Consider the following 16,680-nt stretch of genomic DNA (forward strand, 5'->3'; position numbering starts at 1 on the left):
ATTTACCCGTGAGAATCAAGGAAATGCTGGTGAAATCAAGTCCCACTTACACATGGAGACATGAGCTTAAATGAATAAAATGTTAATTAGCTCACTCAAGTGCCATACCTAAAGCCATATGGGAATATATAAGTTACCATGGTCCAAAGCTGGCAGCAGGAAAGTTTTGGACCATGAAACCTTTTTTGTTTGCAGTATTTTCCTTATCAGATTGATGTTGCAGAAAACCTCACTTTTTTCTCTGTCTTCTCTAAAACTTTGCATAATGCAAATCATGCATGGACCTAAATGCATTTGTAAAGTATTATACAGATTGTATTTACTAAGTTTCAATTTAAAACTATTACTACAAATGTTTGATAAACTGCATCGTGGGCTTGTGAATTCAGGTGATTACAGCTACTGTACTGTACTTCAGAATATACTTGCAAATAGCTTTCCAAACAACTGTCACAATAGTAAAGTACTACTAACTACTATGTTTAAATGTGTATAACTATACTCCCATGCAATTTCTTTGAGTTATGTCTGAGCAAAACCCGTGTCCACCCTCCACTTACGTCAATTGGAGTGATGAAGAGACTTGGGTGTTAATATCCATAAGGGAAGATGATATAAGGCAGCTTGATACCATGCACGAAAATTGTTTAACCCACTCTCAAAATAAAATGTGGTGTGGAATTTTTCCTGACTTCTTTCTTGGAATCAACAACACTACTCAATATTAGAAATCACATATGGGAAATCAGCCAATCACAGAGCAGCATTTCCAAACATTCCTATACCTCTTGTGTATAAATGTCATCCCGTGCATAGAATGATCTGTATTTTAAAAATAAATAAAAACATTGCAAAATGGAAAATCCTGTTATTAACGTCGACCTGTGTTTTAATTTGGATAAGCAATTGGGACATATTGCTTACCGATGACACTGGTTGTGAATATGTCACTCAAACATCAGCATTACAGACCAAGGTCAAAATATCACTGATATACGAATGTGCTCACAGTCAGATTTTGAAAATTGTTCTGTAAAAAACCTTTAAGCTGTATGTTTCCAAGCTTTAAACTGTATAGCCAAGGCCTTTTCATATTCCACAATTTATTTTAATTTTTTTTTAAATCGGATGACATCTGGTATTGGAAGCATCCCCAGATCGGATACTGTCAGTCAGTTACGGTTGATCCTGGACCAAACCATTACTAGATGGGAAGAAGGGGGATGAATGTTATATTTATCGAAATTAAACATTATTTTGACTGTAAAGATATTTGTGTGTCTAAACCTTATGTGTGTGATTTGCAATACATTAATACATCATGTTCATCTAGCCCAAACTGCACGAGATGACATCTCTTATACAATAAGAGAAACCCTTCACACAATGCATCATACAAGTATAGCACAAATTAGGGTGCTATATTTGGTATAAAGAGATACAAAATAAGCTAATGAAACAAAAATGTGATACAAAATGAAAGTACACCATCGGGTTACAAAAATAAAGATGGCAGTACATCTCTAATAGCAGGACCCTCTTCATATCGCTGTTGGGCAAATCCTGCTGGCGGATGAGGTAGCTGTTCCTCCGCTTCTCTCACCATCAGCAACCACCTGAACACCTGCTTACGGTCCTGGCACAAACTGTTCTCTGCACATGTAAACAGTATTTTTGGGACTTTCAGGGTAAACAGCTCTGGAATCAAACTGAGGCTTACGTGTGGCTAATTGAAATATGACCCTCCTTTCCTTTATTTGCATACTGTTTGGGGAAAAGTCGGCAGTCCCAGGAAAATGAGAGGCTTTACATGTAAACTGCAAAAAAGTACCATGTCCACATTTTTTCATGAGAAGGAAAAGCAAACACTCACTGAAGCCAGAGAACTATTTAAGCATTGTGATTAGATAAGGATCGTACAGGTGGCAAATAGACACACCTAAAGTTAGCAGCAATTATGAATAAGAATTTAGTTCTTGGATTGGCAATACTGTCTTTTGCAATCTTGTGTGGATGTAGAACAGCAGGAAGACATGTTGTCTTTCTCTCCCCTGGAGAGCAAGACAAAATATATACATCAATAAATAAATGGTTGCTGTTACACATGGTACACTCTGTTCACTGGCTTGCATTTTAAATGGTGATACAGAGTACAAAACTAACCTTGTTTATTATATTTGCTGTTGATTGATAGAAATTAAAAGTATCTAAGCTGGTAATTGTAGTTTCGTTAGCGGGTGTCAGACTGAGTCTTTACAATATGATTGGGTAATAGTTTTTCTATAACCTTGTTGATCTTTGTTGAAAAGCAAAAGCAAAACAACCCAGGCCTGCAAATAAGATGGCAACTTTGATGCGGTGTTGTGTGATGCTCTGCCATTACATATTTTGACTCCAGTAGTGGCTGAGACATTCGCTTGCGGTGTGTGTGGTCACTTATTTGGCCCATCTTCAACCTGGTCCTAGTGACCCACCTCAGGATGTGGGTTGAGACACTTAGACCTGGCTGAGTGAGACAAAATGCTTGACTGCCATTTGTGAGCCGGCTCAATGACAAACAGCCATGTCTGCGAGAAAGTTTCACTTTGTTTCTGTTTATTCTGTTTAGCCATATTCTTGTTGATTGAAACACAGCATGAGTCGAATTGCAGCAGGGATGTAGAAACATTTGCTCTAATAAAAAATTAGGCGAATGAAGCTTGGATGGAAACGTTAGTAACTAGCTGCTTCTGGGGCTCTGATGTGCGCATTGTGTACTTGCTTCTTTGTCAAAGGCAGTGTGAAACCACGTACCCAACCCGCATTACATCAGGTCCTGCTCTTGTAGTTTCTGACTCAGGTAGATAATGCCAGTGTGAAAGGGGCTTTATATGTAAGTTTCAATGTATTATGTTAATATATTGCTCATCCTACTTTATCAGTCTGAATGAAGTGAAATGAGAAGTTGTTCATATATCAACTATAAATTACAGTTAGCTCAGCTAATACAATTTTATTGTCACTGAACTGTTTTCCACTTCACATGCATTTGAGAGATTAAAATGTAAATGATTGCAAGCTACCTCTGTCTCGTTATAGATGCCTGGGCAAATGAGATTTACATGATTGAATAAAGGAACTAAGTATTCACTGGGGATGCAAACTCATGTTACTCACAGTCCACGAAATGGAAACTATATGGCAGAAGATGTGATAAGCAATTGCTTTGGTGTAAATGTGTACATCCTTACCCTTATGGAAGAACTCATTAGATTGATTTGTGTTTAAGCAGTAGAAGGTGGACTGATTGTCAGCAGTTACATGTACCGCTTTTGGCCACCATGCATTGAGGAATATATAGAATTCTACAGTCTACAAAAGTTTTTTTTTTTTAAGTTAGACAGTTTTCTGTTTTTGATTTTTAAGTTCAATGAGTGTCCTTAAGCAATGCACCATTAAATCAGTCAAAACTTGCTGGTTAAAAATGATAACAGAAAATGTAATCTAAACATGCAAATGTCCACAAGCTTTTAAATCACAGATTTCTTCTGATTGCTCCTGTGTTCACAATACCCCTCCGGTTGCAAAGAAACCAGTCTAGATCGTTTCATTCAATAACACACCTTTGTGTGTGTTATTACCTACTTGGAGCACTGCTATAACCACCTGCTACAGGCATCGATCAATTTGTTTTTATGGCACTAAACAATACCAAAAAAAAAAAATCCATAATTTAGGAGCTCTACAAGAAAGCCCTACTTCCTGTGTTGCTTTTGTTGACCCTAGGAATAACCAGCAGCCCCACATCCTGTGATCACAGAGTGAGGTATGGAAGATATGGGGTCAGTAACTCTTGCAGATAACTAGGTGCTAATCCATTCAGGGCCTTGTAACTTTTGAGCAAAATCTTAAAATCAATGATATACTGCACAGGGAGCCAATGTAAAGAGGACAAAACAGGGATAATATGTTCACTTTTCCTGGTTTTAGTCAGAATTTTAGCAGCAGTATTCTGAACAAGGTACAAGTGGGATACCACACATTTTGGGAAACCGGAAAAAAGTGCATTACAATAATCAGTTCTAGACAAAACAAAGGCATGCATTAGTCTCTCGGCATCAGATATGGAAATAATTGGTCTCTGGCTATATTTCTCAAATGGTTAAAATATACTTTAGTAACTTCCCTAACATGAGTCTCAAATGTTAGATCAGGACCAAACTCTTAATTTCTAGTTTACGTTTTGATGAGAGACTGCAAGGGTCGAGCTCATGTAATCCCACATTTCGTTTTAGTTGGTTCTCTGATCCCACTATCATAACCCCTGTTTTATCTGAATTCAACATTAGAAAATTCTGTGACATCCAATGCTTGATGTCTGTAAGGCAAGTGGGTAATAACATCCAAACAGAAGAAATTCCTGGTTTTAGGAATAAATATAGCTGGGTATCGTCAGCATAGCAATGAAAGTTCACTCTGTTGTGGATAATGTCACCTAACGGTAACATATATAATGAAAACAGCAAGGGACCTAGAAGAATGGAGCCCTGTGGAACACCACAGACAACTTCCGATAATGCCGATTTTACCTCCCCAATAGAGACTAACTGAAACCTATCAGAAAGATAACATTTGAACCAGGATATGACAAGGCCAGACAGTCTCACTGTGCTTCCAAGATGATTCAGTAGGATGGAATGGTTTATAGAATCAAAGGCAGCACTTAGATCTAGAAGAATTAAAACTGATGGAAAGCCAGAGTGAGCTTATCAGCAGATAATTCCAGGTGTCTAGTCTGGACCGTGTGCAGTCACACAACCGGAAGAGTGCATAGTTTATAGACCCAACGCACTGAGGTGGGTGGTTAAAATATGCAACTGTACTTTACATTGGACTGAATCAGACCCAGTGGAGGAAGCACACATTGTTGATGCTGTTTTTTTTTTTTTTTTTTAATTAAACAGTAAAAAACAAAACACACACACACACACACACACACACACACACACACACACACACACACACACACACAGCAGAAGCTAAAGGGTAGGGTATTATTTTATGGTTTTTAGGCCACACACACCTAGTGGGCCCAGCGGCGTCGACTCAACAGTGGATGGATACGTCTCTCTTTCTCTCTTTTATTATTTTTATTTAATAATGTTTTTAGCTGCAAAAAACAGAGGAATAACACAGACAGCAGATGCTGTAGGTTAGAAAAAAGCAGACTACAGTCACCAAGCTATGTGGGCTGTTTTTTGTTTTTTTGAAACGGAGCGCAATTGTACAGCATTTCAGGCTCAGTCCTCAGAAGCCTAGTTTCCGATTTCATGGAAGTGGCAAGCTGACTTCCAGCAATAAATTACAGGGGAAATAACAGAAAACGAAATGAGAGCTCTTTACAAGATTAAATCACGCAACTGGAGAGGTTAGTTTATCCTATTTGATTGTTAGAAGCAAAAGAGAATGTGATCTCTGCGGAGTGACTCCTTAATCCCTCGGTAGGCGGGACCAAGAATATCACTCCTTGGAAGGGCCTATCGGCAGCTCTGACATAAAATGCTCAGTAAATACCTAACCTGTGGCAGGCATATCCCAAAAGTATTGTTGTTGGTCATCTTCAAATTGAAAGGGAACACCAAGAAGTTCTTTTAATGGTTTTGTAGGAATAGGATCAAGAGAGCATGTAGTAGCTCTCATATGTCGAATTAGCTCTGTCAGTTTCTGTAAGGTATTCAAAAAAAACATTGGCGATGTTTATTATACAGCTTGTAGAATAAACCAAAAAAAACAATGATATCCCTTCAGCAAGGTTCAAATCACCAAATAAAGTCTCCTTTCATCTAAGAAACTTTCCACAGATTTCTCTTTCTTTAGCTGAAACACTCTGACATAAGCAATGACACTCTCTCTCTCTCCATGTCTCTCTGTCTATGGGAACAAGAGACCAGTATTATAGGAACCCTGGCTCCTCCCACATTTCTCTTAGCCGATCATACTTCATCAAATTCACAATCATTTAGTCACCAAAATACACAAAATAAAATACAATACAATTTCATATATATATATATATATATATATATATATATATATATATATATATATCTAATATATATATATATAGATATATATATATAGCATAGACTCCACATAAACACACACCAAAAAAATCACCTTTGTTACATTTTCATTATTCTTTTTACTCCCTAAGTCTAAATAGACTATAATAGTATGCCCTATGCTTGTGCCTGGTCTGAGATGGGTACTTGTGATGCAACAACATAGCCTCCTCCATGACTCCATGACCGTCTGCGCAAACCAAATCCAAACAATGCCTGTATTATTAGTCAAGTCTGCAGCACTTTAAAACAGATGGACTGTCAGAAGGTAAGTTGTGTTTTCCCTTGTTCTGATTCAAACAAACATTTGCATATCCAAGGAGCTCCTGTTAGGTGTGAGGGGAGAGTACCAAATAAGTGTTTGTAGACTGACAGGTTAGAAAAACAGGGATTTATCTAGCTCACGTTAAAACAGGTCAATAGAAAATGTGCAAGACTTTCTAATTGATGTAACGCTTGTACTATTGATTTAAATCAGTGGTGGAGTATGAGTGCTCTGTCACACATGAATATTTCAATATCCCCGTCTCTTACTGCATATTCATCTGTTTAGGGTGTATATTTGGTGTGTGTGTGTGTATAAAGCTACAGACACAGCTGAACTAAAGTACAGGCTGTAGAAGGGTAGCAGGAGAGAGCCCTGCACATTGTTAAAAAGGGGCAGGGCAAAGCTCTGTTTGTATATATGTTGCTGCTCTTGTTGTTATTGCTATTGCTATTATTAGGGGTAAATATAAAGGCGAGGGCTGTGTTGTTTACTTGTATTTGTTAAAAAATGTATGGATGGCGTAATCATTGTAGAAAAATAATGAAACTGATAAACAATATTATTGGTGTCACACACACACACACACACACACACACACATATATATATATATATATATATATATATATATATATATATATATATATATATATATATATACACACACACACACACACACACACACACACACTACCAGTCATAAGTTTTACAACACCCCCATTTTTCCAGTTTTTATTGAAATTTAAGCAGTTCAAGTCCAGTGAATAACCTGAAATGGTACAAAGGTAAGCGGTAAACTGCCAGAGGTTAAAAAAAAAAAAAGTTTAGGTTACCAAAAACTGAAAAATAATGTACATTTCAGAGTTATACAAAAAGGCCTTTTTCAGGGAACAAGTAATGGGTTAACAACTTACAGCTATTCTGCAGCAATGGAAATTAAAAGTAAAATAAAGTAAATTAAGCCTTGAAAGTTGATGCTAACAATTCCTACAGGTTTCCCAACTTTTGTTGATTACTGTGGCAAAGTGGTTGGTAAGGGGAACAGGTGTAGTGGTGATGCGGTGCAGGAGTGATGAACAGACAGCAGTGATTCAGTGAACAAAGTGCTTTAATTCGTAATCCAGGTCTGGTGACCGATAAATAATAACCCTCCGGCTATACACAACAATGTGTACAGAGCGGGGATAACAAAAACTGGGCACAGTCCCGAACAAAAACGCAAGACGCGGTCACCAGTCCTGGGTGCGTGCAGACGTGCAGGTGCTCGTTGTGGACACAGGTTTGTGTGAAGTGCAGTGGTGCTCCGGATAGTGCTGACCCTTTTTCGACAGCTCTGGAGAAGTGCTTTAACTGTCTATAGTGACAAAACACAAACAGTTAACAAAAACACACAGAACACGTATTTTCTCTTTAATTTCTGAGAGCTCCTCTCTCGCTCCTTCGCCCTCCAGTCGTTTACCCAAACAAAGGAAAAGATCAGCGTTACCCTGGCCCCTATATGTAATCCTGCATGATATCTAGGTAAATGGTTGCAGCTGCCTTATTACTTGCAGACAGAGTCTCGCTTCTTTCCAGGCTGACCCACTTCCCTGACCCGGAAACGAACTGTCAGGCCAGCCCTTCCAGATACTTCTCCTCTCGTTCTTTAGCGCCCTCACAGGTCGGGAGGAAGATTCATCACCAGAACTCATATTTCTGTCACATATCCCACCGCTCAGAGTGGAGCCGAAGGAACACTCGGCTAAATCTACCTTCCCCATTACTCCCCCCTCCCGGGAAAAATAATCCGCATTTTGGTGGTCTTTCCCCGCACGGTGTACCATGTGGTACATGAAGGGCTGCAATGCCAGATACCACCGAGTTATCCGGGCATTGCTGTCCTTCATTGTGCTTAACCACTTGAGTGGGGCGTGGTCTGTGACCAGATCAAATGAGTGTCCCAGCAGGTAGTATCGTAAAGAGTGAGTAGCCCATTTAATGGCCAAATACTCTTTCTCGACTACGGAGTAGTTACGTTCCCGAGGTAACATTTTTTTACTGAGGTATAATATCGGGTGTTCTACTCCAGCTACTTTTTGGGACAAGACTGCACCCAAACCTACATCCGATGCGTCGGTGTGGAGGATGAATCTCTTGGTGAAATCCGGTGTGATAAGAGTGGGGGCCTGGCAAAGTGTACGCTTAATAGCATCAAACGCCCCCTGACACTCAGCTGACCATTTAATTAAATTTGGAGCACTCTTTTTGGTGAGGTCGACTAACGGGTTAACCACTGTGGCGTACTCGGGGATGAAGCGGCGGTAATAACCGGCTAAGCCCAGTAGTGACCTCACCTGAGTCTTGGTTTTGATCGCTGCATCAACCAAAGCCTGGATTTTGGTGACTACAGGTCTCACCATTCCATTCCCCATTAAAAATCCCAAATATTGAGTCTCTGTTTTGGCAAACGCACATTTCCTCAAGTTAGCTGTCAGCCGGGCTGCCCTTAGAGACTGAAGAACGGCTGTAACCCTAGCCAAATGCTCTCGCCAGGTGGAGCTGTATATCACCACGTCATCAATATACGCTGCTGCATATTCATGATGTGGGCGTAAAACCTGGTCCATCAGTCTCTGAAAGGCAGCGGGCGCACCATGTAGCCCAAATGGCATGGTTTTAAAGTGGAACAGCCCTTCTGGTGTTGAAAATGCGGTTTTCTCTCTGGAGCTGCGGGTTAAAGGGATTTGCCAGTATCCCTTCGTCAGGTCCAGAGTGGAAATAAACCTCGCTTTTCCCAGTCTGTCTAAAAGTTCGTCGACCCGAGGCATGGGATATGCATCGAACTTAGCAATAGCGTTCACCTTTCTGAAATCCACGCAGAAGCGGTTGGTGCCGTCTTTCTTAGCCACTATGACGATCGGACTGCACCACTCGCTCCTGGAAGGTTCAATCACCCCAAGCTCGAGCATATCCCATACCTCTTTGCGAATGCCACTTCACCGACTTTCCGGGATCCGGTATGGTCTCTCTCGCACTGTGACACCTGGTGGAGAGATAATGTCATATTCAACTAAGTTTGTTCTGCCGGGCCGGGCTCAATAAGCGCAGCTCTCTATGCTGATCCGGAACCAATTGTTCCCCCATAGAAATCTCTCTTGTGCTCGGGGTCTCTGGACAGGGACCTAAATCATCCTCCATATTGCCTGGGGCTATAAATAAGACCTCCCTTGCCTGCCAGGGCTTTAACAAATTGACATGATAAATTTCACGTTCATTTCGGTGATCGGGCTGTCTAATTTCATAATTTACCTTCCCTATAGCCCGAATCACTTCATAAGGCCCCCTGCCATTTAACACACAGTTTTGATTCGGATGAGGGAAGTAGCAACATTACCTTGTCCCCTGGTCGAAAGGTTCGAATCCGTGCATTTTTGTTGTAATGCTGCTGTTGTCAGTGCTGAGCCGATCTGAGGTTGTCTTGGGCCAAACGACCGACCAAATCCAGGCAATCTCTGAGTAGGAGCACATACTTCACTACATTTTTAGACGAGCCTTTGTGCTCCTCCCACCCCTCCCTCAGCAGGTCGAGGATGCCCCGAGGCTGCCGGCCGTACAGGAGCTCAAAGGGGGAGAACCCCATTGAACTCTGCGGCACTTCTCTCACCGCAAAAAGGAGGTAGGGAAGAAGCGATGCCCAATGTTTCTGCTCCTGTGTTACAAATCGCCTCAGCATCGACTTTAAGGTCTGATTAAAACGTTCAACCAAACCGTCCGATTGTGGATGATAAACGGACGTCCTGATGGGACGTATTTTTAATATTTTGTACACCTGCTGTAACGTATTGGACAAAAAATTTGTACCGTGATCAGTTAAAATCTCCTTGGGAATCCCTACTCTAGCCATAATCTGCGCTAACTCGGTGGCTATTGCAGCTGCACTAGTGGACCTCAATGGAACTGCCTCCGGGTATCGCATTGCATAATCCACCACTACTAATATATGCGTATACCCAGAGTCAGAAGGTAGCAAAGGGCCCATTATGTCCATTGCAATGCGCTCAAAAGGAGTGGAAATAACCGGCAGTGGGACCAAAGGGGCGGGGCACACTCGACCCGGCGCTACTCGCTGGCAGTCTGGGCATGTGGCTACATATCTCGACACATCAATATGAAGACCGAGCCAATAGAATCGAGCCAATATCCGTTCCCTCGTCTTCTCGGCTCCGAGGTGCCCCGCAAAAGGGATATCATGCGCCAGCCTCATGACCTCGGTCCGACAAGACGGGGGAACCAATAATTGTGTTACAGGCTGTCCTGTGCCCGCGGCTAGGTTTACCCTATATAGTAATTGCCCCTTTATACTGAAATGTGGATATACTAGCGGCACAGCGACATCAACATCCTTACCTTCAATGGACCGGACCTGCCCCCAAGCGTGCACCAGTGACGGGTCGTTCTTCTGGCCCCACACTAGGTCCGCGCTTGAGTACCACGGGTCCGGTACATTGAGAGGGGCTGGAATAACCTCTGCTCTAGTCGGTCCAGTAACCTCGCCCTCTCGGTCGCACTGTGTTCCCACTCCCTTTGACTGGCATTTGTTACCATTACAGCACTCTCCCACCAGACCCCAGCCTTGTCTCAAAGACGCTCCCTCCCATTTCGCGGTCCGTCTCTCCTTATTTGTCTTTCTAGGATGGAACAGAGGGGAAAACATTTCAGTATGAAAAGGAAACATTTCACCAATCTGTTCCTTTTTTTCTTTTTCTGCCACGTTTACGTGTGTGGCTGAGACTGCCATTATTTGCATTAATTCTTTGAATTTTGGCCAGTCTCGGCCAGAATAACCGGGTGCGGCAACCTTTCCGCCACCCCGACTACAAGGTGACGTTTTATCGGTCCTACCGATAAATATACTTTTAGGGTGGGGTATGCCGCCATGTCTCCATGGATACAGGAGATGGCCACCTGACCTTGTGGCCGCCACGACACACCGCCCAAGAGAGCTGTCCTAATCAAGGTTTGCTCGCACCCTGTGTCCACTAACGCATGGGTTTTCACATTCCCTAAAACCACATCAATCAGACAGGGCCCCTCCCAACCGTTTTCCCCCTGCTTACCCGTTCCAGGTGTCCAGTTGCATGCAGCCACGTCACACTCCATGGCAGCGGGGCATGAGCTGGCCCTATGTCCAATGATGTTCCCCTAGGGGTCGCTGCTGTTGCAATGGCCAGCACTACCCGTTCAATGAGCGCCGTATAGCGCTCCTCCCTCCGTCTCTCCTCTGCATCCCGTCTGATCTCCAGTGCCTGCAGGAACTCCGCCAGTGCGTTGCGGTCCATCCCACTCTGACACCACAAAGTGCTTTAATTCGTAATCCAGGTCTGGTGACAATAACTCCCCGGCTATACACAACAATGTGTACAGCGCAGGGATAACAAAAACTGGGCACAGTCCCGAACAAAAACGCAAGACGCGGTCACCAGTCCTGGGTGCGTGCAGACGTGCAGGTGCTCGTTGTGGACACAGGTTTGTGTGAAGTGCAGTGGTGCTCCGGATAGTGCTGACCCTTTTTCGACAGCTCTGGAGAAGTGCTTTAACTGTCTATAGTGATAAAACACAAACTGTTAACAAAAACACACAGAACGCGTATTTTCTCTTTAATTTCTGAGAGCTCCTCTCTCGCTCCTTCGCCCTCCAGTTGTTTACCCAAACGAAGGAAAAGATCAGCGTTACCCTGGCCCCTATATGTAATCCTGCATGATATCTAGGTAAACGGTTGCAGCTGCCTTACTACTTGCAGCTGCCTCTCGTTTACCTTTCAAATCAATACGGTCTTACAACAGAGTCGCGCTTCTTTCCAGGCTGACCCACTTCCCTGACCCGGAAACGAACTGTCAGGCCAGCCCTTCCAGATACTTCTCCTCTCGTTCTTTAGCGCCCTCACAGGTCGGGAGGAAGATTCATCACCAGAACTCATATTTCTGTCACATTACTTACAAACCCTCTGTCTTTATAAAAGCAGTGTTGGAACAGACTGTGTTACTACACCCTCTTAAGCATTATTTGGACAGTATTGTACTGCAGGAAGTAGTATACTGCTGTCATAATGGTGAAAAAAAGGCAATTAACAAAGGAAGACAGACAGACCATTATAACCCTTAGAAGTGTAGGTCTTTCCTTTAGAGAAATTGCAAAGAAAGCCAAGGTGTCAGTGAGTGAAGTTTCCTACACCATCAAAAGGCACTTGGAAACTGGAGGAAACTCTGACAGGAAGAGGTCTGGCAGACCCAAAGCCACAACAGAATCAGAAGACAAGTTTCTGAGAGTGAACAGCTTGCGTGATAGGCGGCTCACAGGACAACAGCTTTAAGCGCAGCTTAACACTGGTCGAAGTAAGCAAGTCTCAGTTTCAACTGTGAAGAGAAGACTTTGAGCTGCAGGTTTGACAGGTCGAGTGGCAATAAGAAAGCCATTGCTAAGATGGCAAAATAAGAAAAAGATGCTTGCCTGGGCCATGAAGCACCGCCAGTGGATTACTGAAGACTGGAAGAAGGACTTATGGACCGATGAATCAAAATTTGAAATCTTCGATTCATCATGCAGGGTTTTTGTACACCATCGAGAAGGCGAAAGAATGGTTCCTCAGTGTGTGACACCAACTGTCAAACATGGAGGAGGAAGTGTGATGGTCTGGGCTCTTTTGCTGGATCCAGAGTTGACGACTTGCACAAAGTGAGTGGCACCCTGAACCAAAACGGCTACCACAGCATTTTGCAGCGCCATGCAATACCCTCTGGTATACATCTAATTGGTCAGGGGTTCATCCTACAGCAAGATAATGACCCAAAACCTACCTCCAGGCTATGTTAGAACTACTTTAGAAGAAAAGAACAAGATGGTAGACTTCAAATCATGGAATGGCCAGCACAGCCTCCAGACTTAAACCCCATTGAGCTGGTTTGGGATGAACTGGACAGAAGGGTGAAAGCAAAGCAACCTACAAGTGCAACACATTTGTGGGAACTTCTGCAAGTGTTGGGAAGAACTTTCCCAACAATATTTGATTTCCATTGTAGAAAGAATGCCACAACTGTGTTCGGTTGTTATATCTGCAAAAGATGGCTACTTTGATGAGTCAGAAATTTAGATTAAATTTTGTTAAACAATAAGATTCCATGATTTCTTTTTTTATCTCCAATTGTTTATTTGTTCTACGCTTTCATTTCAGAGTACATTGAGACATTAAACTACGTAAATTTCAATAAAAACTGGAAAGTGTGTATGTATATATGTATATATATATATAGAATATATAGACAATTGTATTGAACAGAGTCGCATCACTCTGGGCTAAGGTAAGATTTATAGAAGCCCATCCACATTAAAAAACCTGTGCAGAATGTGACTGAGGGATTATCAGAAAATTGATAGCTAGTTAATCCCTCAGTCACTAATATAAAAGACTGCAGTACTGCCTCTGTTTTGCGTCCTACATCTGGCCTGACGTCACCACAATGCCATTCTTGTCACACCGGCATTTGCTTGGATGACAATTGCTTCAAAGTTACATTTTAATTATCACCTGAGATAATAAGGATTTATTAATTAGAGGTCTGAAAACATTAACCGTTTATGAAAATTTCAAGGTGCTTGTGACAGTGTAATGTCACGGCCTGGATGTTATTTGGCAGGAAAAAATAATCAGACACAAAGCTGCAAATTTGTGCTAATGTGTACTTCTATTAAACAAATAAGATGGACAAAACACTGAACAAAACACACTTAACAAAACAAAAAGTGTATACAAAAACTCAAGAACACAGGACAAAACAGCAAAGCACGGTAACACACAAATTGACCTCCACCTCTATCACTAATATTAATTCTACTCATTCTAAATTACCATCTGTGAACTCCTTTTTTATACACCTGTGGCTCCAGGGAGAAACTGAAAGGGACCTGACCTCCCTGTGCCGGATTGGTGTGCTGGGAACTGGCACCAGCTTCTTGGCTCACCTCCGGGGACAACTGCTCATCTCCTTCTTCCTCTTCGGGCAGGTGGCTCCTCCTTTCCACCCTGATAGGGGTAGCACCCTGTATAGTGCCCAGGCTCTGCATAGCTAAGGTACCATGGAAGTGCGTCTTCCTTCTGGCTCTTTTGGGTAGGTGGCTGGGGTTGGATTTATAACGTTTAAAACAAAAGCAGAAACAGATTATCTGACCGATACATTACATATACAAACAGAAACAAGAATACAATACTACAGTCTACTGTGAAAGTGCAACAAGAACAAGAACAAAAACTTTATTGAGACACAGATTTAGGTCACCTTTTTAAATATTGTTTCCAAAAGTGGAGCCCTGTTTATTTAATATATTTTATAATATATGCTTCTCGTATGAATCACTACAGTATATATAGTATTTCCTATACATAATGTGTTTCTTATACAACAGAAAAGAACAATATATTAAAATGTATTTTATAGGCTAATGAGTCTTGTGTAGGTTGTCTTTTATTGTATATGAGATATAATTTCATGCAGTTTGGAAAGCTCAAATTATGCAAACATCTGTCTCTTGTAGAATAACAAACACCTACACAAAACATTAAATTAGTCTGTACACATGATAAGATTTACCAAATTTTTGACAAATCTGTGCAAGAATAATGGCATTCCAATATTTGGAATAACTTGTAGTAGCATGCATCACAGATTTGCCAAACAGTTTGGTCCTGTAATAAGTCACAACAAGTTGTCTCCATCCATCTTAAATTGGCTGGAAAAGATGTTTTCTTCCTAATACAAAGTTACATCAGAGTTGGAATACAAACAATAGAGCCTTCTATACAGTAAAGTGCTTATGGTTTGTAATTATATGGGTGTCCAGAGCTAGTTACAGAACCATCATCCCAGATATTTTTTTTAAATTTTATATCCATACTATTCACAGACCAATAATATGCAATGGTGGATTTTTAATTGTGTACCTTTTATACATATTTCTTTTTTCTTTTTTTTTTTTCAAGTGCTGCTTTATTTGTTTGGTCTTAACCTTCAAGGATAAACATTTGTTAGGCCGGATTCACAAGTGCAAGCAACATAGACAGGATTTCTGTTGAACGCTCTTTGTCACTGTCAGTGGATTGAAAAAGTGAAAAGAATGTTACAAAGACTGTCTCCTTTAATATTTGTATGCATAATAAAAATGAATGTGTACATGCAATTACATTTAAATTCAGAACTATTATTTATTTTGATCTAGATGTATTCAATGATGTTCCCATACCAATTGTTTAACACTTAAGATCCATAGGGTGCTCTGCTCTGCTATGTCAGAAATTATAATTGTGGGTTGACTGCTGGATGTCATTTCTATACCGGTTGCCAGACAGTCAGGAAGCAATGGATATTCTGGACAACAGTCAGAATATCCTAATAGAGAGTCTCTGATCAGAGTTAAAATCATTAAGTAATTTCAGAGTGTGTTTATTGGTTTAGTAGACTCAAGACAGAATATAAACTCTTGGATCTCATTCCTCATCCCAGAACATGCATTCTGTAAGTAGTACAATGTTTACAATGAGGATTAAAGCAAGATCAGAAATGTTCACAAACTGTGAGGCTCAATTTGGCTTTCAGTTTGCCTCTCTTTCTCACTAACCCCTATGCATTACAGATGCTAGGTTTTCAATTTTGTTCACATCAATAGTTGACCTGCAGGTAACCCTTGGAAATCGTATTCCATATAAACTAGCTTGAGTCGTTAAGCAGGCCTAAGAAAATGTAGTCCATGCCGACTGGAATCAGCACAGAGATGCCTTTACTTAAAGTTAAAAGGATAGAAACTGCACAGAAGGTAAATAGTTTTGCCATCTTACTATCTTCAATCAGTGATAACTTGTTTTATTTTTACATTTTAGTTTGTTTTGGGCCACTGTGACAAAGTGCCTGCCCTTGTGTGTATTTTATGTATATGTTGCATGTGGTGTGTTAAATGTTGATGTATAGTCATTGGTACACGGGATATAAACGGGTCTGTGTAACACGAGTGTTTAAAATGTATATTTGTATTTAGGCACGAGGATTGCACAGCACTTCACGTGCAAGTAAAAAGTAATAATATGTGAGCATGGGGAATTGCACTTTATTAATTCACGTGCAGTTGTACTGAGACTCCAATTGAATGATTGATTAGCAATCGAGTCTTGGTACAGCTGCATAAGAGTAGCATGTTTTCACCCACTCTGGGTTGTGTGTTCGGTGAGTGAAGAACGGGATAGGAGACAGAGGCAATCATTGTGATCATAAATAATATAAGTAAAATATCT

The sequence above is a fragment of the Polyodon spathula genome, chromosome 1 (assembly GCF_017654505.1).
Source record: "Polyodon spathula isolate WHYD16114869_AA chromosome 1, ASM1765450v1, whole genome shotgun sequence".
NCBI lineage: Eukaryota > Metazoa > Chordata > Actinopteri > Acipenseriformes > Polyodontidae > Polyodon > Polyodon spathula.